The sequence below is a fragment of the Pipistrellus hanaki genome, assembly GCF_964339955.1.
Source record: "Pipistrellus hanaki genome assembly, chromosome: 4".
Lineage (NCBI taxonomy): Eukaryota > Metazoa > Chordata > Mammalia > Chiroptera > Vespertilionidae > Pipistrellus > Pipistrellus hanaki.
In genome coordinates this window covers 75,485,894-75,507,408 of record NC_140506.1, presented here as the reverse complement: position 1 = coordinate 75,507,408, position 21,515 = coordinate 75,485,894, and the positions used below count along the sequence as shown (strand labels likewise).

Here is a 21,515-nt window from a genome sequence, read left to right as displayed (position 1 = left end):
CTCAAAAAATTAAAAATGGAACTCCCATTTGACCCAGGAATCCCACTTCCAGGAATATATCCCAAGAAATCAGAAACACCAACCAAAAAAAGACATATGTACTCCTATGTTCAAAGCAGCACAATTTACAATAGCCAATATTTGGAAACAACCTAAGCACCTATCAGCAGGTGAGTGGATTAGAAAACTGTGGTACATCTGTAAAATGGAATAGTACACTGCCGTAAAAAAAGAAAGAACTCTTACCATTTGCAACAGTATGGATGGACCTGGAGAGCATCATGCTAAGTGAAATAAGCCAGTCAGAGAAAGAAAAATATCACATGATCTCACTCATTTGTGGAATATAGTGAACAAAATAAACTGATAAACAAAAAATAGATCCAAAGACATAGAAGCATCGAACAATCCGTCAACCCTACGAAGGCAGGGGAGGATGGCGGTGGGGGGGTGGTAATAGAGCAACCAAAGGACTTGTATACATGCATATAAGCATGATCGATGGACACAGACACTAGGGAGGTTGGGGCATGTGCTGAGGGAAGGAGGAAGCCAATATGGGGGAAAAAGGAGACATATGTAATACTATATGTAATACTTTAAACAATAAAGATTTTTAACAATAAAAGAACTAATGCATTATGTAATCCAGGACAATAATTTGCTCATGAATACCCCCAAGTTTATCTGAATTCTTTTTCATCACAAAGAATGGCTTCAGCAACTAGAGAAAAAGATGAATACATGCAGAACCATCCCAATTCTTTACTGTGAAACCTGGTTAGTTTAATTTGTATGTACCTTTTGGTATCTCTGCATCGCATACAACAGGTTCAGAACCAAGGAAGTTAATAAGGATTAGCAAAGCTCTTTAAGTTACTAAGAAGAATTATCTAACTCTCAGAAATGAACCAGCACCATAACACCTAAAATAACAAGATATTAAGAGAGATAGATCCATCAATTGTCATTCATTTTACATTCCTTGAACAGGATCAAAATAATTCCATCTGGAAACTCAGATTTATATCTGAAATAATTCAAACAATAAGCATTTCCAACATACTATATAATAGAATAGGGTCAGCAAACATCTTCTGTAACATACCAGGTAAATATTTTAGGCTTTGGAGGCCATATGAAATCTTTTGCAACTACTCAATTCTGCTGTTGTAGCACAAAGCAGTCAAACAATAACGTAAATGAATGAACATGGCTGTATTCCAATAAAACTGTATTTATGAACACTGAAATTTGAATGTCACATAATTTTCATGTGCCATGAAATATTCTTCCTTTCATTTCTTTTCAAGCATTTAAAAATGTAAAAATTCTTGTTTCATGGCCATACAAAAACAGATAGTGGCCAGGTTTGGCTTGTGGGCCAAATTTTGCCAACCCCTGTCCCTTGGGCCCATGTGATAGGCATTTGAGTAGATATCAAGAAGAATTAAACAATTTCCCTAATTTCTAAGACCGAACAACAGAAATAAAACAATTATAGTAGAACGTAATAAATATTAACAAAAAAGATGTGTCCCATATTACAGGAGCCAGAAGATAAAACTATTAAGGAAATTTCTCTTAAATTGGCAATGAGGTTTTGATATAAACAGCAAAGCAGTTCCAGTTTGTTTTTCTCTATATCTTAATGAACAAAGAAACTATGACTTTAAGAAAAAAACCTCCACCACCCACATTTGCTAAGAGTTTATCAGAACATGCCTGGGTGTATTTTAGTATGTCCTTTTTAATTAGCATTCCAGGCCAGACCTCCAGGTAAAATCCATTCTCCATTGATCTGCCAGGAAGCAAGCATGTCCCAGATGGTGGCTGACTGAGACTCTTAAGGACAAGTCCACAGGTCTTAACTGTTTATTTCACCTAAGTCCTTTAGTTGTCACAGATAATAGTTTTCAAGTACTCTGTGATAGAAAGAATCAAACAGTTTTTTCCCCCTCAAGTGAAAACCAAAGAAATAATCAAGTTGACCAGAGTGTCAAATATTTGCCTGCACCCCACTGGTTCTGCCTAATCAAACCAGATTTATTAGAGGGTCACCTCTAATCAGCATTAGGTTTTATCTGCATTTGGAGATGTTTAGGCAGATTTAGTTTAATTACATCAGACCATACGAAGCTTGAGTCTTGAGACTTTAATTGTCACAACTGTCTGCCCGGATGTTTTGTTCCAAGAGGGAAGCTAAGAGAGCCAGGAGCCAGGCTGACATCATAAGCTGTGTATTTAATTAAAGCAACATGAAGCACGGCTGGCTGGAAAGGACAGTGGGTCACAGCCTTCCTGTCCAGATATAAAAAGGCTCCAGGCTCATGAAAATCTAAGGACCTAAAGAGTTAGCCTCTCCCATTCATCTGGCAGGATGACCATCATTCCTGATGTCCAGGAAGGCAAACACTCCAGTGTGAGCCTCTGATTTCTCCATAAACCTTTAATGTCACAGAGAAGGAGAATCAGCAAGTAAGTACTGCTAAGAGCCAAAGGCCACAGATCCCTTCGAATAAAATAAAATACAAAATAAACCTTCACGATGATGAATGGTCTACACATCAACAGTTTCCACCCAAATTCCAGATGTGCTGGCAACTAGCTTTCTTCCTTGTATGTCTAAGTGACCAAAGATTTCATAGAATAGGCAAAACTTTGCCTTACTGTGACGGTAGACTTCTGTGTTCTGGTATCTTAACATTAGATTGCACCAAGCTTTAATGGTTCCTTTATATGAGGTACTTCTGGGCATAAAATGTTTTCTCCCTCAGGAAAGCAAGATCAACATCAAATTCAGGTAATCAAAAAAGTTCTCCCACTTAAGACCACAGAGAGAATAAATTGATCCAGGATCTAGATGACTCCTTTCTTAGTTTCTTCCCCCTAGAAATCAGTCTCCTTCAGATCAGGAAGGACAGAGGTTATGTCTCATTCACCTCTATCCCTGTGGCTTTCCCCTGCTATGTAGGTGATCAGATCAAAGAATAAGATGCAATAGGTCCTATGCCTTGTTGTTAAGGAATAAGAAAACTCAATGATCTAAAAAGCAGAAAAAAGTGAGCAAATTAAACTAATTTTAAAATGTGAGCAAAATTAATAAAGCTGGATAAATACCAGGAAACCAAAGAATGGGTATTTCTGTTTGCATCAGGTTTTGTCCTCAGCAGACACTCAACCAACCTATTCAAAGAATGTCAGGAACCCAGCCTTTGTGGCAACACCAGTTGGGAACTCATTTCACTCTGGCAACAAGCTCTTATTTCCCAAGAGGCCTTTCCAAGACATCGAGTAGTCAGCTGTGCATGGACTTCTAATGGCTCTGAAATGAACCTGTATCACTGCTGCGGTCAACATGCAGTGAGGAAAAGGCATAGGAGCCAGTTGTCAGGAGATCCCAGGAAAATTATTAAACAAATCCCATTGGCCAAGAGAGCTGGAGGTAGAGAAATGAAATTGGGGGGGGGGGGGGGGCGCGGGGGGGGGGGGGGGACACAGGGAAAAGAAGAAATCTATCCTGACACCATCCCAGTCCCATCTTAACTTTCAGTGCTTAGCGAGGGTTCTTGACAAGGATGAGCACATTACATCAGCAGCACTGCTAAGGCTCCGCTTGGGAAATAAGATGGTGCTTGTTTTTGTCTCCTCTCCATATCCCTTCTCCTCTGTCCGGTACTATCTTGGTCTGTCAAAGCTGACTAATCCAGTTATAAGCCACAGTGCAAACCCCCTCTCCCAACCAGTCCCCACAAAGTCACAGTGCCTTCCCTGAGAAACCTCCCCCTGAGAGCAGGGGGCCTTCATATATTATTATCACGCCCCAGGTCAGCCATCTACCTTTGGTTAGAGAAGCCCTATGCTCACCTTCGGGTAAAGGCCAAAAGAGGACTCTATTCCCCAACCCTTGAATTTCTCTACCCACTCCCCAGTGTTTTTCAAATCCGGAGTGCCACCGAATCTCCCTTGAGAACATGCTAAAATATAACCTGCAGAGCTCTACCCCCAGAGTATTGAGTCAGTGGGTCTGGAATAGAGTCCCCAAAAGATTGCACTTCTCAGGAGTTTCCAATGATGCTGATACTTCTTGATCCAGAAAGAATAAATTGAGAACCACTGCAGCAAATTAATGAAAAACAAGAAAGTCAGGTAATTGCTGTTTTCAGGTGTTTGTTTGTTTGTTTGTTTTTTAAATATGGCAGCCCCCAAATTAATATAGAGCCCAGAGATTTTTATATGTATAAAACAGCTGCCAAAATCCTGACGTGTTTGCTTTGTTGTATAAGCAGCCAGTTGTGATTTTGCATTCAGCCACAAAGCAGGATTGTAGCATTTTTTTCATTAACCAGAGGATTTGCTTCATGTCTGTATTATTGTTTTACAGTTTCTAATTACTGGGCTGTGAAGTGCCAAATGGTCAACAAGCTTCCCTATTGTTATTCAGGTGCACCAACTGGTGCTGGCTCTGAAGAGTGCCTTGTTTTATGGGACTACTGGACGACACAGTCGACACACTCAATGCCTGTGGATATGGACACTCACGTATTGTGATGACAGGAACACAAATTAACCACAGAAACACAACCTCTACCAATTAACTAATCTTTCCAAAGCATGAGCACTTACGGCCCTATTTCTTTGTCAGAGTCCTGTCATCTGGCTGCACACTTTATAAAGCCTACCTCTTAACATTTTTTTCTTCCTGGTTCTTTAAAACACACAGTCTTTGAGCTGGCATCCTCAAAGGCTGAACCAGAACACTCACCAGTTAGTGAGTGAACGGAAAATATAAAGACCACAAGAGGTCAGTGTCAAAGGGGAGACATCCCAGGTAAAAAACGCTACCATGAGCAAAACCATCCTGACTCAGAACTCTCAACCGTTCCCCTGAGGAGTTGGACACAAGCCCTGGAATTGGATTGCCTGGTTTGAATCTTGATTCTATCATTTGATTCCAGCAGTGTACATAATCACAAGTTACCGAACAGCTCTTGACATCAATTTCCCATCTGTAAAATGAAGATAGTGACAGCACATATACTTTACTGGGCTCACTATAGTAAAAGACATAATCCATGTAAAGTGCTTGTCATTCATTCACTAACTGGTGCTGGGCACACTTTAAGTAATCAATAAGCGTTAGGAATGGTCATTGCTTCGTTTGAACCTCTGGGGTAAAACATGAAAGGGTCTGTGCCCTCCTTCCCCCTGGGCATGCCAACAACTACGGAGAGGAGAACCACTCTCCTCCTCCCCAAAGAGACCAAGCAAGATGGGAGCATCTGGTGTGGGAAGCAAATCAAGAAGACTTTAAAAAATGCCGAAACCGCCAAAACTGGTTTGGCTCAGTGGATAGAGCGTCGGTCTGCAGACTGAGGGGTCCCGGGTTGGATTCCGATCAAGGGCATGTACATTGGTTTCAGGCACATCCCCGATGGGAGTTATGCAGGGGACAGCTGGTCGGTGTTTCTCTCTCATCGACGTTTCTAGCTCTCTATCCCTCTCCCTTTCTCTCTGTGGAAAAATCAATAAAATATATATTTTTTTAAAAAGACTTTAAAATTTAAAAGAGCTTGGCGGTGTGGAGTACATGGCTCGATCCCCAGTCTGGGCACAGGCCCGGGTTGCGAGCTCGATCCCCAGTCTGGGGACATGTTTTGTTTTGTTTTAATTCTTAAAGAAGATTTTAAAAGAGGCGTGGACTTACAAAGACTTGGGCTCTCTAAGCAAACTGGGTGGAAAGAGCGGAGATGAGACAGACAGAAAAGCAGTCAGGGCTGCCTGACAGTGGGTAAGATCAGCTCTCTTACAGTCCACCAGGACTTTCATATTGTGATCCCAAAGCATCTGAAAACTATTTAGCAGATAACACAGAAGTTTTATAAATTTCTCCTAACCAGACCCAATTTTCTCCTTGAAATTCCCTCCCCAATCTCTTCCAATCTGGAACTGCCTCAACAGAAATAGATACTAAATTGAAGCAAGAAGGTCTCCTTCGCAGAGTGGGAACAAGAGACCCAGAAGAACAAAGCTGGGCTGATGCAGAGAAGAAAGCAGGCTGGGTGAGCCTCGGGTCAGAGGGCCACGGGAGGAAAGATCTCCAGGACAAAACGAGCACACATTCCTCCAGCAGCTGTTTCCTAAAAAGGTAACCTGGAGACGTGAGCAATCAAGAATCAATAAAAGTAAAACGAGGGCTATTTCTCTTCAAGGAGCATGGGAAAAAACACACAATTGTGTGAGCATGTTCATGCGCATATAGAGCATTAAAGCAATTCTTAGTACACTTAGAGAAAACGACATCTCTTGCTTCAGATGTGTATACTCTGCTGTGCTCTGAAACTCGAGAGTGAGAAGTGTTCTGTCAATGACCCTAGCTCTTGAAAATACAAGTGCTATACAGGAAGAGAACACTGCACACTTGATACACAGGAGGGTTGGAGAGACATATTATCATCATCCAAAGGGCTAGTTGTACTTTTTTTTCCTAAAAACAAATCAAAACCTTTAATCTCTCAAAACTGCTCTTCAGACTCCACGTCTTGTCTTTAGGGAAAGGACACAGATGCAGGGCTACTCCACCAAAAAGGTTAAACAGAGAATGAAGCTTAACTCGTTTTCTTGGCCTAAGCATTGGCAGAGCCTCCCTGGGGAAATAGATGAAGAGCTACAAGTCCCGTAGGCTCTATGAAGAAAGAAGTCCCCATTCCGTAGAAAGCACTGAAAGGTCCCCAGCCAGAGTGTCACCTCAGCCTCTTGGATGCAGGAATCTTCTCATGGCAATTCATTGGGTGCCCAGACAGAACATCAGATGCCTCACTTTTTGCTTGTGAACCTGGTAACTCACAGAATCTGAATGGTGGATGATCAGGTCCTAGCTGAGGCAGTATGCACCTGATTTTTATAGATGCCTGAAAAAAATTGCACACATCACAGGAGGCCAATCCAGTATGTAATGATCACTTATGGGTCTTGAAGTTGCCGACGTCTAACTAAACTACCTTTAGCAAAGTTCTACGTCAAATTTACTATTTTGTTTTATAGTCCCTCCAGTCTTCATTGTGGATGCAGTGCCAATTTCTGTTTTTGTTTTCATTTTTTCCAAAAGACATTAAATCTATAATAAAATTTGTCATAATTTATATGCTTTTGTAAAATTTTGCCTGTCTATAAATTCATAAATTAGAGAGAAATCATGTGACAAAAAGAATGTTTTGCTTCAGAAAAATATGGTCACTGTAGAAATAGGTAAGAGTCAACTCACACTTATAATAAAACTAGAAACATGCCCAGGAAATCACAGATAAAGATGCCTCCAGCTCCCAAATTCCATGATTCTTTATTTTATTCCCAACATCTAGCACAGTGTCTCAACTGTACTATATACTCAGCATATGATTCTTAATGACAGCCTCTAAAATGGATATGGGCTGTAAGAGACGATTTCACAAAGCTTAAAAATAAAGCTCCAACCCATCCATCCACCCCACACCTGCAACAATGACAGAGCAGCCAGTTTTACAACTATTTACACACAGCTCTCCCGGCTCTCTTTGCCTTAAAAATCCCTGCCACAGATACTAACAGCCAGGAAGCCAAAGGGCACGGGGAAACAGACTACACTTTTCTGCATGGACTACTCCCTCTACCAACTTGGGTATCTACTACTTTCAAATTAATTAGAATAACTTCCCCAAACCAACATAACCAACCTATTCCAAGAAAGTTCTTATCTCTCAGCTCACCTTAAGGGCCAGAAACCAACAGAGAGAGTACAGGGCAATGCTCCTTTATGCAGACCTGAATTCTTCAATAAGATTAACTGAGTAATAGGATTTAGGGATGCATTGAAGGCCATTATGGTATCTCCAACAAGCTAGAGGCTCCAAAGGCTTTAACCATTTGATTTAATCCAATCTAGCCTAATCTAATCAAGGCTGTCTCCTTGTATTTTGTTAGTGGACTTTGAGCAGTGATCTTAAAAATGAAGGAAAAACTTGCATGCAAATCACACCCTGAAGACAAAATATATATTATCCTTTACCTAGAAACTAGTGCAAACCTGACTACAAGTGTGTGTGGGTCTTTTGTTTCCTTAATTTGCTAATTACTATGATCTACCTAGGCTAAGAAATGATTATGTTATCTACTTTTTGCTTAGATTTTAATAAAACTGCACAAGATTTCACATGTTGATTAGTAATCTTAATAAAATAAAAAACACACTATCCTTTGTAATTCCCTGTAAGAGGAGCAAGGTTCTAATTCAACAACAAACTCTGTGCAGACAGGGGTCAAAGCCAAGACTGAGTCAATAGCAGAGAAATTATCCTTAACTGACAGTCCATGTCTTTCTGCAAGGTGATTTCTGTCCCCCAGAATGAAGACAGATGTCTACAGTAAATCCACATTGGAGTATTATAAGTTTGCCTGACCCCTTTAACTTACACACTAAAGCTAATTAGTCAGCTTACACCCCAAATTCCTATCGCTACACCAATCACTGACTTTGTACATTAAATAGTATGGCTAACGCAACCTAGAAAGGAAAATAAAAATTAACTATATAAGCTAGTACATTTTATAGCCCTGCACCATCCAGTACAGTAATTACACTGAACAAAAAAGTAAATATCTCACTAACATTTCTGTATTGAAATGGTGAAATGATTAAAAAGGTTTGATATCTAAGGCTAAATAAATTATTAAACTTAATTTAACCTCTTCCTTTTTTCGATTTTAATACAGCATGTGTGGCTCAACATATTTCAATTGGACAGAACTGTGTTAGTCAATCTGTCCACTTTAGCTCCTCATTGTCCATAATGTCAAAGGAGAAGTACATATTTCATCTCATTAACGCCATCAGGTCAAGGCCAGATGAAAACCCTCAAAATAAGGATGGAACAGTCTTTGAACAAGTATTTACTGAGGCCTCAGAAGCAGCAGCAATCATGGATTCTAGTGCCAACTCAGGTACTAAATACCTGAATCAACCCTGAATGCGCTGTTTAACTTTGCTGAACGTAATAGTTGCTCATCCATCTGTAAGATGAAGAGGTTACACAGACCTCTTGTCCAAATTCACAGGTATTTCTGATTACCTCAAGAAAGGAACGGTCAGTCCTTTTACGTGTAGCACCAGATTCTCAGCCTACTGAACCATGACTGCATTTACCCAATACATCCAGCTTAGGAGAATTCTCCAGAATACACTAGCTCAAGCAATCCAGAATCTCTGGTTTCAAGTATTAACCACTGAACACAATGATCAACTTCCTACCACAAGAAATTTTTCCTCAAGTTCTGCTAACAGCACTTTCAAACTTAAGTGGCTTATAAAAAGCTGTTGTTCCCAGCAACTCAAGAGGTCAATGAGGAAACACTGGTTATCAGAGGAAGGGTAGCTACCCAAGGTGTTAGCCACAGAGAATACATAAGGTACCAGAAATATCCTCGGTGTGTCTATTATAAATAGCCTTGTTCCTCACCCTACTTTACACCAGTCATGACTAGGCAGCCTGGCCCCTCACATAACACTACCTGGGGCAATGTTGCCTCCAACACCTCACTCTGAACTAAATCTATATTCCCAGTGATGCGTAACCTAATTAAATTTAAGAAAAGCATTCAGGTTAAAAAAAATATTTTACTCAGTAAACTTATGAGGAGATGATAGCAGAGTCTCAGCTAAGGGAAGGGAATATAAGAATGAAGAAGAGCCTGGACAACATGGGTCAGTGTTTGAAGACTGACTTATGAACCAGGAGGTCACAGTTCAATTCCTGGTCAGAGCACATGCCCAAGTTGCAGGCTCGATCCCCAGTATGCAGCATGCAGGAGGCAGCTGATCAATGATGATTCTCATCATCATCTCTCTCTCTCTCTCTCTCTCTCTCTCTTCCCCTCTCTCTCTTCCCCGCCCCCCTCTCTCCCTTCCACTCTGAAATCAATAAAATGTGTGTATATACACTGAGTTACCACCAGATTATTATTATCTCTGGCCACTCAGTATTAGAGGCCCAGTTTATGAATTTGTGCATAGGTAGGGTCCAGCCAGCCTGGCCAGGCAGAGGGGACATGGGTGGATGGCTGGCCTGCCTGCTGGTCGAACACCTGGTCAAGGGAACAATTTGCATATTAGCCTTTTATTGTATAGGATAGGATATACACTGAGTGGCCAGATTATTATGCTTTCAGAGATTCCCACTAGTATACACTGTCAAAGAGCCCATGATAGTCCTGTTCACCCCTCATCTAATTATAACTATCTGGCTATTGGTTCTGATTTTTATTTTCTTTAATAATTATATATTCCACTGGACAGCTCCATAGCATCAAGAACGCTGTATAATTCACACATGTCCACTGCTTAGCAACAAATAGTGTTTAATAAAAATGGTGAATAAATGAGTTACAAGTATGGGATCATCCATGGGAAGAGGATAAAGTCACTCTTTGTTCACAGAACAAAAGGCGGGGGTGGGGGCGGGGGGGGGGGGGGGGGGGACAAACATACAGATGAAACTGACAACACAGCAAACCAAGGAGGCACAACTAGAGAGGGGTTTACTTTCCCATCTCCACTCTTCAATGGACCTGGGATGGTGTCACCTACTGAAGCACAAAGCTCTGTGTAACAGGCAAAAAAAAAGGAAGTCGTTGGGAACTTAGCTCCTTGAGCTACAAGAAGCACAGCATACCCAACATTAAGGTGGTTTGTCAGAAGCCTCACTGTTCTCCAAATACCCTTTTTGTTTAAATGTTTCCAGGTTACTCAACTAAAGAGGGCAAAGGTATCTGAAAGTCTGAGACAAACTGTAAATAGGTTAAAAATAAAAATAAAAAGGCTGAGTGTCTAACAGCACCCTGTAAACTCATAGAAGACATTAACCCAGAGCTCAGCTCAGCGAGTGCCATGGAAAATGACCAATTTCCCTCTTCTGTCACAGTTTTAAATCCAGCTCCATACAAAGCTCTGCCACCCCTGCTGCAGACTGGGGACTAGGACTGCACCCAGCACGCCCTGCCAAACAGCCATCACCGTGAAGAACATGAATGAGTACAGCAACCCAGAGGAATTCGCAGAGGGACCCAAGATCAACATGCACAAAAATCAGCAAGATGACGGTAAAATGTTTACTGTAGGCTTAAGCTGGGATGCAAGAAAGATCTGACTGAATATTTGTATGCATTTGGAAAAGTTGTAGACTGTACAATTAAAACAGATCCAGTCACCAGAAGATCAGGAGGATTTGGATCTGAGAGAGAATTACTGATCAGCTGCCCCCTGCACGCCCCATACTGGGGATCAAGCCCACAACCTGGGCATCTTTTCAAATATGCTGATAGCGGTGATAAGATTTTGAAATTGAAGGAATACCAACTAGATGGCAAATTGATAGACCTCCCAAAAGGGCCCATGCTTTAAAAGGGAAGGAACCCCCCAAGAAAGTTTTTTTGTGGGTGGATTAAGACCAGGTACTTCTGAAGAACAAACTAAAAAATACTTGGAGAGATTGAAAATACTGAACTTCCCTTAGATAGCAACAAATGAAAGAAGAGGTTATGTTTTATCACATATAAAGATAAAGAGGCAGTAAAGAAATTGTGAGAAAACAGATTATCATCAAATTGGTTCTGGGAAGTGTGAGATCAAAGTTACAAAACCCAAAGAGGTGTACAGGCAGCAACAGCAACAATAAGATGAAGGAAGAGGTGCTGCAGCTGGAGGACTAGGAGGTATTAAGAGTCATGGATGAGGTCAGGGCCAAAACTGGAACCAAGAATATAATAACTATTATGATCAAGGATATGAAAATTACAATAGTGCCTAGGGTGGTGATCAAAACTATAGTGTCTATGGCAGCTATGATTATACTGGGCATAACTATGGGAACTATGAATATGGACAGAAATTACGCAGACTACAGTGACCAACAGAGTACTTACTGCAAGGCATCTCGAGAGAGTGGCAATCATCAAAACAATTATCAGCCCCACTAAAAGAGGACACTAGAGAAAATGGAAGGAGATTACTAAAGTAACCCATCTTTCAGGATGACATTGGAGATTGGTCTTCTGTTAATCTAAGATGAGTATTTTATAAAAGACTTTCTACTTTACAACTATATAGATGCCAATTAGTTTTCTTTGTTTTTACTTTGTCTTTTGCAATTATGAGTCTAAGTGAATTTGTGTTTATACAAATTTTATTTGTATGATTCCATGTTAAACCTCAAATAAATGCTTCCTTATGTGAAAGAAAGAAAGAAAGAAAGAAAGAAAGAAAGAAAGAAAGAAAGAAAGAAAGAAAGAAAGAAAGAAAGAAAGAAAGAAAGAAAGAAAATGACAAATTTCCTAATTTCCAGAAGAGGTGCTGCTTATTTATTCCTTCCTGGGTACCTGCCTAAATGCAGCTCCTGCCTACTTATTTGAACCACCTTTGAGTGATTAAGGCCTTTCCCTAGTCATCCAGCATAAATAGCACTGAATTGTTAATTAAAACCCACCATAAAAAATGATAAACAACCAAATTCAGGTGCTGCATAATTTATTTACGTTTATGTAACACTTCCCCTTGAGGAACTCAAGGCATTTCACAAACTTAAAATCATCTAGCAGACATTAATCTTCACAAACTCCCAGGAGAAAGAATTTAAAGAGCCCAATGAATAATAGGTCACTTACCGTCATACATACACACCTAGCTCATGACAATCCAAGAGTGTCCCACTAAAAATCTGTGTAAACCACAGATCTGAACTAACTCAAACAACTATAAGTGATATTTTTCAGGAAATCATCCCCAAAAAGAGGGATTACTCTTCTACTACACTGTGGAAAAAATGTCATTAAACCTTCCTTTACATGATTTTATTCAGTAATAAAAAAGGCGAAAAAATCCCATCTCCCTCCACAGTTACATCTCCTAGATCTTCTAAAAAAATATTATCACCTTGTCCGGCCAGCATGGCTCAGTGGTTGAGCATGAACCTATGAACTAGGAGGATGTGGTTTGATTCCCGGTCAGGGCATATGCCCAGGTTGTGGGCTCAATACCCAGTGTGGGGAGTGCAGGAGGCAGCCAATAAATGATTCTATCACTGATATTTTTATTTAACACTCATTCTCCCTTCCTCTTTGAAATCAATAATGTGTGTGTGTGTGTGTGTGTATACACACACACACACACACACACACACACACACACACACATATATATATATATATATTTTTTTTTTTTTTTTTAAATACGCCACCTTGGGGTAAAAGAAAAAAATTTATCAAATTCTAATACTCATTGTTTTCCTGAATTTCCTTGACCTAACTGCTCAAAGGAGAATCTATATTTTAAATAAATACCTCAGGCTTTTCAAGACCTTCAGATGTATTGGTAATGTTTTATTTCTTAAGCTGGGTGATGAGTACATGAGTTTTGGAATTATTTTTCTTTAAATAACGTTTTATAATATATATAATTTCTTTAGTGCTCCCCAGGAATTCTGTGCATGTGGACCAGGAACCATGCTTTGGGAACCAGTGCAGGCTATATCAGAATCTCCCTGGATACTTTGCAAAGTAGAATCCCATTAGGGGTTGAATGTGTCCCCTCAAGAAAGATATGAATGGGACTAAATAAAACTAAAAAACTTCTGCACAACAACAACAAAAAAAAATCATCACCAAAACAAAAAGGCAACCAAACAAATGGGATAAGATATTTGCAAGCAATACTTCCAATAGGGGACTAATATCCAAAATACATAAAGAACTCATACAACTCAACAACAAAAATGTAAAAATGGTCATAGGACCTGAGCAGACACTTTTCTCAAGAAGACATACAAATGACCAACAAAGACAGAAGAAGCTGTTCAATTTCACCAGCTATAAGGGAAATGCAAGTTAAAAAGATAATGAGATAACACCTCAGATCTGTTAGAATAGCTACTATCAATAACACAAGAAATAAGAAGTGTTTAAGAGCATGTAGAGAAAAGGACACCCTCATACACTGCTGGTAGGAATGTCAACTGGTAAAGCCTCTACGCAAACAATATAAAGGTTCCTCAATAAAATTAAGAAGAGAGCTACCATATGACCCAGTAATCCCTGTTGGTATCTACCTGAAAGTTTTAAAAATACTTATTCATAAAGATATATGTATACCTATGTTCACTGCAGCTTATTCATAGCAACCAAGACATGGAAACAACCTAAGTGTCTTTCAACCAATGATTGGATAAAGAAGACCTGGTACATTCATATAATGGAATACTACTCAACCATATAAAATGATGGATCTCGAGAGTATCATGCTAAGTAAAATAAATCAAACAATAAAGGACAAAAACTATATGAGTTCACTCATATGTGGGATGTAAAACAGAAAGCAATAAATGAACAAATAAAACAAACTCATAGATACAGACAACAGTAGGGTGATTACCAAAAAGGAAGGGAGTGGGGGGAGAGAAAGAGAGTAAAGGGAGTCAGATATATAGTGATGGATGGAGACTAGATTTTGGGAAATGAGCACACAATGCAATAAAATGATGATGAATTATATAATGTTATTAACCAATATTATCCCAATAAATTTAAATTTTTAAAAAGATATAGTGAAATCTTTGTGACCTTATTTGGAAACATGGTTTTCTGTAATTCATTAAGATGAGGTAGTACTGGAATAGGGAGAGCCCCTAATCCAATATGCATGGTGTCCTAAGACAATGGCCATGTGAACACTGAAACACCCTGAGAGAACACCAGATGAAGGTGTTCACAAAGAAGGCAAAGATTAGAGCTAAGCAGCTGTAAAGCAAGGAACTACCAAAACCTGCCCAAGAGCTAGAAATAGGCAAAGAAGGATTCACTACAGGTTTTAGCGGGAGCACAGCACTGCTGACATGCTGATTTTCTGACTTCTAGCCTCCAACACTATACGAAAATGTGTTTTTGCTTTCAGCCACCCAGTAGGCGGTTCTTTGTTACAGTAATCCCAAGGAAACAAAACCCGACTAAGAGTGGTGTTGGAAGTGCCTAATCATGTGTCTGTGTCTGTGTGTGTGTGTGTGTGTGTGCGTGTGTGTAATTCAAATATATATATATTTATACACACACACATATATATATATATATCTTAATATGTAAATAGACCACATGGCAGAAAAAACAAACAACCGAACAGCCGTGGGCTAACCACCAGGGGGCGTGTGCAGAACATGTTGGCCATCAGCTACGGTGGATGGTAAAGCAGGTGAGTGGGGGCACCAGACCAAGACAGGGCGTTGGTCACTGTCATCAGGGCGAGACTCTGGTGATTACTGAAAATTCTTTGCTCCCACGTGCTGTGGTCCTGCCAGACACTCGCACCCACTACCAGCGCCGGCCCCACTCACACCTGTTAACAGCACTAGAGCCACCACTCACACCCACTGCCAGCACCCAGTGCTGGCCCCGATGGCTCAGCCCCAATCGCCTAGCCCCAATTGTCCGGCATCATCAGCAGGTGCAAATGGTGGCTGCCAGCCCTGAACACCCCTGAGGGCTTTTCCACCTCCCCCTGCTCCTGAGGGACGATCAGGGCAGCAGCCACCACTCACACCCATGGCTGGTGCCAGCCCCAATTGCTCTGCACCGTCAGCAGGGACTGGCGGGGCCAGAGCAATCAATGCATGGGAGTGGTAGTGGCAGGAGGGGGGCTGTGGCACACAGGGGACCAGAGGCCATGACGGGGGGTGGGGGGGCATGGAGGGAGGGGCCAGGCGGGGGCATGGAGGATGGGACAAGACCCACCCCTATGCCCACTGCAGCCTCACGGCCCACAGTTCCTTTCAAGGTACATGAATTCGTGCACTGGGCAGCTAGTCAGATATAATTTTGAGAAGTCTGCTGCAGGTTCTAGAACCCTAAGAATATTTGTGCAGAAAAAGATTTCTAAATAACCACAATGTTTTGAAGATAAAAAACATAATGAATCTAAAGTTCTCATCACTAAAATAATAAACTGTTATTTGGAAGCAACAATATTTTAGAAACACAATGAAATTAATTGCAAAAGAAATGAGACATAATAAGACAGGTATGTTTTTAAGTGAACAGAGAAGAGAATTCAGGGACTAAAGGGGAGTATAGAAAAAGAAAGATAGCCTGGCCTCCGGGTTCTGTAAAAAGAGATAGAAACGTCCTCAGACATCATTGCTACCCAAGTAAGTTTTAAAGGAATTGCCTCTGAAACTTTCCCTACTGATCTCAGTTCCTATTGTTTAATTAAAAGGTTCAAGAGAACCCTGACCTGTGCCAGGTTTGGTATAACCTTATTTGCAAAGAGCCAATATTTGGAGGAAAGTAGTGAGGAAAAAGCTATCTAGTTCCACTCTCCATCCATCCATCCTTTTTAAGTGTCTGACTATAATCCATAGCAGACATACTTAGCAAACTTTAAAATACAGACTCTCAACATTTTTACAATTAAGTCACTCTGAAATGTCATGAAAAGCAATCTAGTCCCATTAAAATCTTCACACTCTCATTAAAAAAGCACTTACAGACTTGAAAATGTTCCTAATACATTATTTAAAGACACAAGATGTACAGTGACTAAAATCCTTGTATAAGGAAGAATAGTAGCAGCCTACTTTTTTAAAAAAAAAAAATGTGCAATTTGTATCATAATTGGGTAATTGGCTAACTGCAGGTAGCAGTCAGGTTGTAATATACCGGTTTTAAAGATGCTTAGGGACCTCTCATTCCTCTAAAATTCCAGTCCACCCAGGAACAATACGTATCAAATCTTAGTTTAGTTAATGGTCCCTCCATCATTCTTTCCAGGATTTCAAGTCCAGGAAATGGGGAGGGGGAAAGAGTGTAAAGGGGAAAAATCCAGACCCTATCAGCAGACACCACCATGCCACTAATCATTTCTATAAAGTCCTGACCTCTAGACCATTTGGTCTCCTCCCTTTCAATTAAGGGTCATTGCTATTTATGTGTTGCCATTCAGGAAACTAAATGTGTTTTCACAGGCCCTAAATCCCTAAGGGAACAGCAAGAGCCCCAGGCTGGAAGTCTCTTTTCCACTCCTCTCTTTCGCTAGCCTTCCAAAAAAAACATACAATCCACCTTTAAGTAGGAAACTGAGCTTTGAACACTGGGGGAGTCTGACACTTGACTCCTAATGCAACTATACAATCTGTTCAAGGCAGAGATGACACATGGGAGGATGGGGGACAACGGGTGAGGTATTTTAGGCTAACCCCAATGGGTTTCACAGGTTTAATTTTGTTTAGTGTTTCTTCCAACAAAATTCCTGAAAATGTTAAGTCTGTATAAAAGATAATATTTAAGACTCCTGTTTCCTTCCTCTAATTATATGTCAGTGCACAAAGCTCTCAGGCTCCAAATCTATAAAATGAAAGGAATGGACTTCTTAAAATTTTTTCTTAAATATATTTTATTGATTTTTTACAGAGAGGAAGGGAGAGAGATAGAGAGCTAGAAACTTCGATGAGAGAGAAACATCGACCAGCTGCCTCTTGCACACCCCCTACCGGGGATGTGCCCACAACCAAGGTACATGACCTTGACCGGAATCGAACCCGGGACCTTTCAGTCCGCAGACCGACACTCTACCACTGAGCCAAACTGGTTTCGGTGACTTCTTAAAATTTAAAATCCTTCCTCTAAATCACTTGTGAGTTCTTAAGTTGCAATGAAATGCCAGGTCAAAATATAGAGAGATATATAGGTATATAGATAAATACATAGCTATAGATAGCTAGATAGCTAGATAGCTAGATAGCTAGCTAGATAGCTAGATAGCTAGCTAGATAGCTAGATAGCTAGATAGCTAGCTAGCTAGATAGATAGATAGATATAGATTTAGATAGATATAGATATAGATATAGATATATAGATTTAGATATAGATATATAGATATAGATATAGATATAGATATAGATATAGATATAGATATAGATATAGATATAGATATAGATACAGATACATATACATACATATTATACTAGAGGCCCGATGCACAAAACTCATGCACGGTGGGTGGGGGGTGGTCCCTCAGCCCAACCTGCACCCTCTCCAATCTGGGACCTCTTGAGGGATGTCCGACCACCCATTTAAGGACATCCCTCTCAGAATCCAGGACTGCTAGCTCCCAACCACTCACCTGCCTCTGCCTGATTGCCCCTAACCACTTCTACTTGCCAGCCTGATCACCCCCTACTCACTCTACTGCCAGCCTGATCGATGCCTAACTACTCCCTGGCTGGCCCAATTGCCCCTAACTGCCCTCCCCTACCAGTCTGGTTGCCCCTAATTGTCCTCTCCTGCAGGCCTGGTTGCCCCAAACTGCTCTCCCCTGTAGGCCTACTCACCCCTAACTACACTCCCCTGCTGGCCTGGTCTCTCCTAACTGCCCTCCTCTGTTGGCCTGATCTCCCCAAACTACCCTCCTCTGCTGGCCCAGTCACCCCTAACTGCCCTCCTGCTGGCCTGATTTCCCAGAAAGAAAAAAGTCTAGGAATCCTCTATACATACCTAGGACTAAAGGTGAACAAAGAAAGGGAATGGTTGCCCTGACTGGTTTGGCTCAGTGGCTAGAGCATCGGCCTGCTGACTGGAGGGTCCCAGGTTCGATTTCAGTCAAGGGCATGTACCTTGGTTGCAGGCACATCAACAGTGGGGGGGTGCAGGAGGCAGCCGATCAATGTTTCTCTCTCATTGATGTTTCTAACTCTATATCCCTCTCCCTTCCTCTCTGTAAAAAATCAATAAAACATAAATTTTTTAAAAATAATGGGAATGGTTGCAATTAAAAACCTCCTCAGTGGCTCCTAGGGGGACACTGCCATCCTACAATCTTTGCACTTAGTTATCTCTTGCTTTTGATACACACAGAATAAGAGGATAGTGGGGAAGGGAAGACTGAGTCAGCTCGGACTGCCATAATGAAATACCATAGACTGGGTAGTCTTAACAACACACATTTATTTTCTCAGTTCTGGAAGCTATAAGGCTAAGATCAAGGTGCCAGCATGGTCAGTCTCTGGTAAGAGTTCTATTCCTGGCTTCTAGACTGTCACTGTCTCTCTAACTTCACATGGCAAGGGCAAAGATACAGAGTGCCTCTTTTTAGAAGAGTACCAATCCCAACCTGAGGGCTCAGTCCTCATGTCTCATCTAAATCTAATAATCCCGCAAAAGCTTCATCTCTAAATATCATCACATTGGGGATAAGGCCTTCAATATGTGAATGGAGGTACTTAATTCAACCTGTGGTAGGGAATTTCTTCAAATTAAGTCAATGTTACTTCTGGAGTGCTAGAGGGAAGCAAAAGATTGAAAAGGCCTCAAATCTTGCTTTTACCTATATCTGATGAGAGCTTAATACAAAAACACCATAGGACCCAGCAAGCATGGCTCAACAGTTGAGCATCGACCTATGAACCAGGAGATTACAGTTTAATTCCCAAAGGGGCATATGACAAGGTTGCAGGCTCAATCCCCAGTGTGGGGCATGGAGGAGACAGCCAATCAATGATTCTCTCTCATCATTGATGCTTCTAACTCTCTCTTCCTCTCCCTTCTTCTCTGAAATCAATAAAGATTTTTATTTTATTTTAAATATATATATATATATATATATATATATATATATACATACATACATATGTATGTATATATGTATATATATGGCTAGAAGCTTTACTAAACATTAATATTTTCAGTTAATCAGTCAATGGTTATTGAGGCTCTATTATAAAGCACAATATTTATGCACAAATGCATAAGAAGAAACAAGCAAAAATTTTTATTATGGTTTCTATCTTTCATAGGTATGGCTGACAAGTTCTTAAGGTGGTCCCCGTGATCCTCACCTCCAGGGGTCCATGCCCTTCCCTTGTATGATCCTCTCTTCTTGGATGTGGGAGAAATCTGTGACTTGACTATTACCTCTTGGATATAGCTAAGAAGACAGATATTCGTGATTACATGACAAAAGACCGTAGTATCTGCCTTGTTTTCTCTTTTGTTGGCTTTGAGAAAGTGAGCAACCATGTGAGAGAAACTCACGTGACAATAACTGTGAGCAGCCTTCAGGAGCAAAGAGACCCTAGACAGCAAGAAAATAAGGCCTTCGGTTCTACAGTTGCAAGGAAATGAATTCCACCAACAACCTGAGTGAGCTGGGGAGCAGACCCTTCCCGAGATAAGCATTCAGATGAGACTCCAGACCTGGGCAACATCATCTTGACTGAAACCTTGAAAAGAAACCAACTAAGTCTGGCCGGTGTGGCTCAATTGGTTGAACATCATCTCATGCACCAAGAGGTCATGGTTTAATTCCTGGTCAGGGCACATGCCTGGGTTGCAGGTTCAATCCCCAGTGGGGCATGCAGAAGGCAGCCAATTGATGATTCTCTCTCACTAATGTTTCTATCTCTACCTCTCCCTTCCTCTGTCTATAAAAGTAATGAAAATATTTTTTAAAAAAGAACCCAACTAAGCTGTGCTCATAAAAACTGTAAGATAATAAATGTATTTATTTTAAGCCACAAAAACTTTACGTTTGTGGAAATACTGTTATACAGCAGTAGATAACTAATACAAGGTAATTTTCTTGAATGTACCATTTAAAATTTTTAAATTCTCCTTTCCCTCAGAAATCAACAATTGTCTTGGAGTATGTTGAAGAGTTAATAGGGATATTGTTAATCTTTCAAGGAAAAGAACAGGAAAGAGTCTAAAATAAATGCCTGGAACTGTCTAATCACAGAGCTATTCATAATCAAAATGTTATCAAATCTAACCATTGAGGGCGCTGAAATTCAGAAAGATTCGGTGACATATCCAAGGATACACAGTGTATACATACAAAAGCTGGGAGCTATCTTCCTATACACAAGGCTTTTCCACCCAAGGCAATTTCTTCTCTCAACTCTAAATGAAAACACTTTTAAAGCTTCTCCATGGAACTGAATCCTCCCCAGAGAATCATGGAATGTCAGCATTAGAAGAGATTGTGCTAATTCTGGAAGGTTAAGTAACTTATCCAAGGTCACAAAGAAAATGAACTACAAATCAAGTTAGGTTACCTTCCAGTTTGGTTATTTCCATTGCACCATATAGAGAATCAGTCCACCCCCTCAATTGCATATGGCTACAAAAACTTTAAATAGAAATCTCCTCATCAATCAACACCTTCACCTTGGGCATCAAATACAACCACCAATAGGGGACAGAATACCAAACTGAACTTACTCTTAGGATATTCCAAATGAAATGCAGGACATAAGAGAAAGGTCCTGCAAACACCAATGACTATAAAACATTTATGTGAAATAAAAACACTTCATGATATGCAATTGTTGAGCTTCTACAAAAAAGGAAATTGAATTATTTAGACCAAGTCATATTCAGGCATTCAAGGAGGGGAAAGCTAGGGGGGATCGGATGGGGAGGGGGAGATAAAAGAAGCCATAATCTTAATAACA

The 21,515-nt window shown here is 40.5% G+C and overlaps 1 protein-coding gene and 1 pseudogene across 5 annotated transcripts in view; one reads left to right on the top strand and one right to left on the bottom strand.

Moving 5' to 3' along the window:
* The window catches only part of AUTS2 (activator of transcription and developmental regulator AUTS2), a 1,022,921-nt gene that overhangs the window by 963,065 nt on the left and 38,341 nt on the right, over positions 1-21,515 (bottom strand). The window lies entirely within an intron of this gene.
* On the top strand, positions 11,121-12,006 carry LOC311621040 (heterogeneous nuclear ribonucleoprotein D-like; annotated as a pseudogene). Its single transcript has 2 exons — positions 11,121-11,285; positions 11,334-12,006. The product of its transcript is annotated as a heterogeneous nuclear ribonucleoprotein D-like (transcript).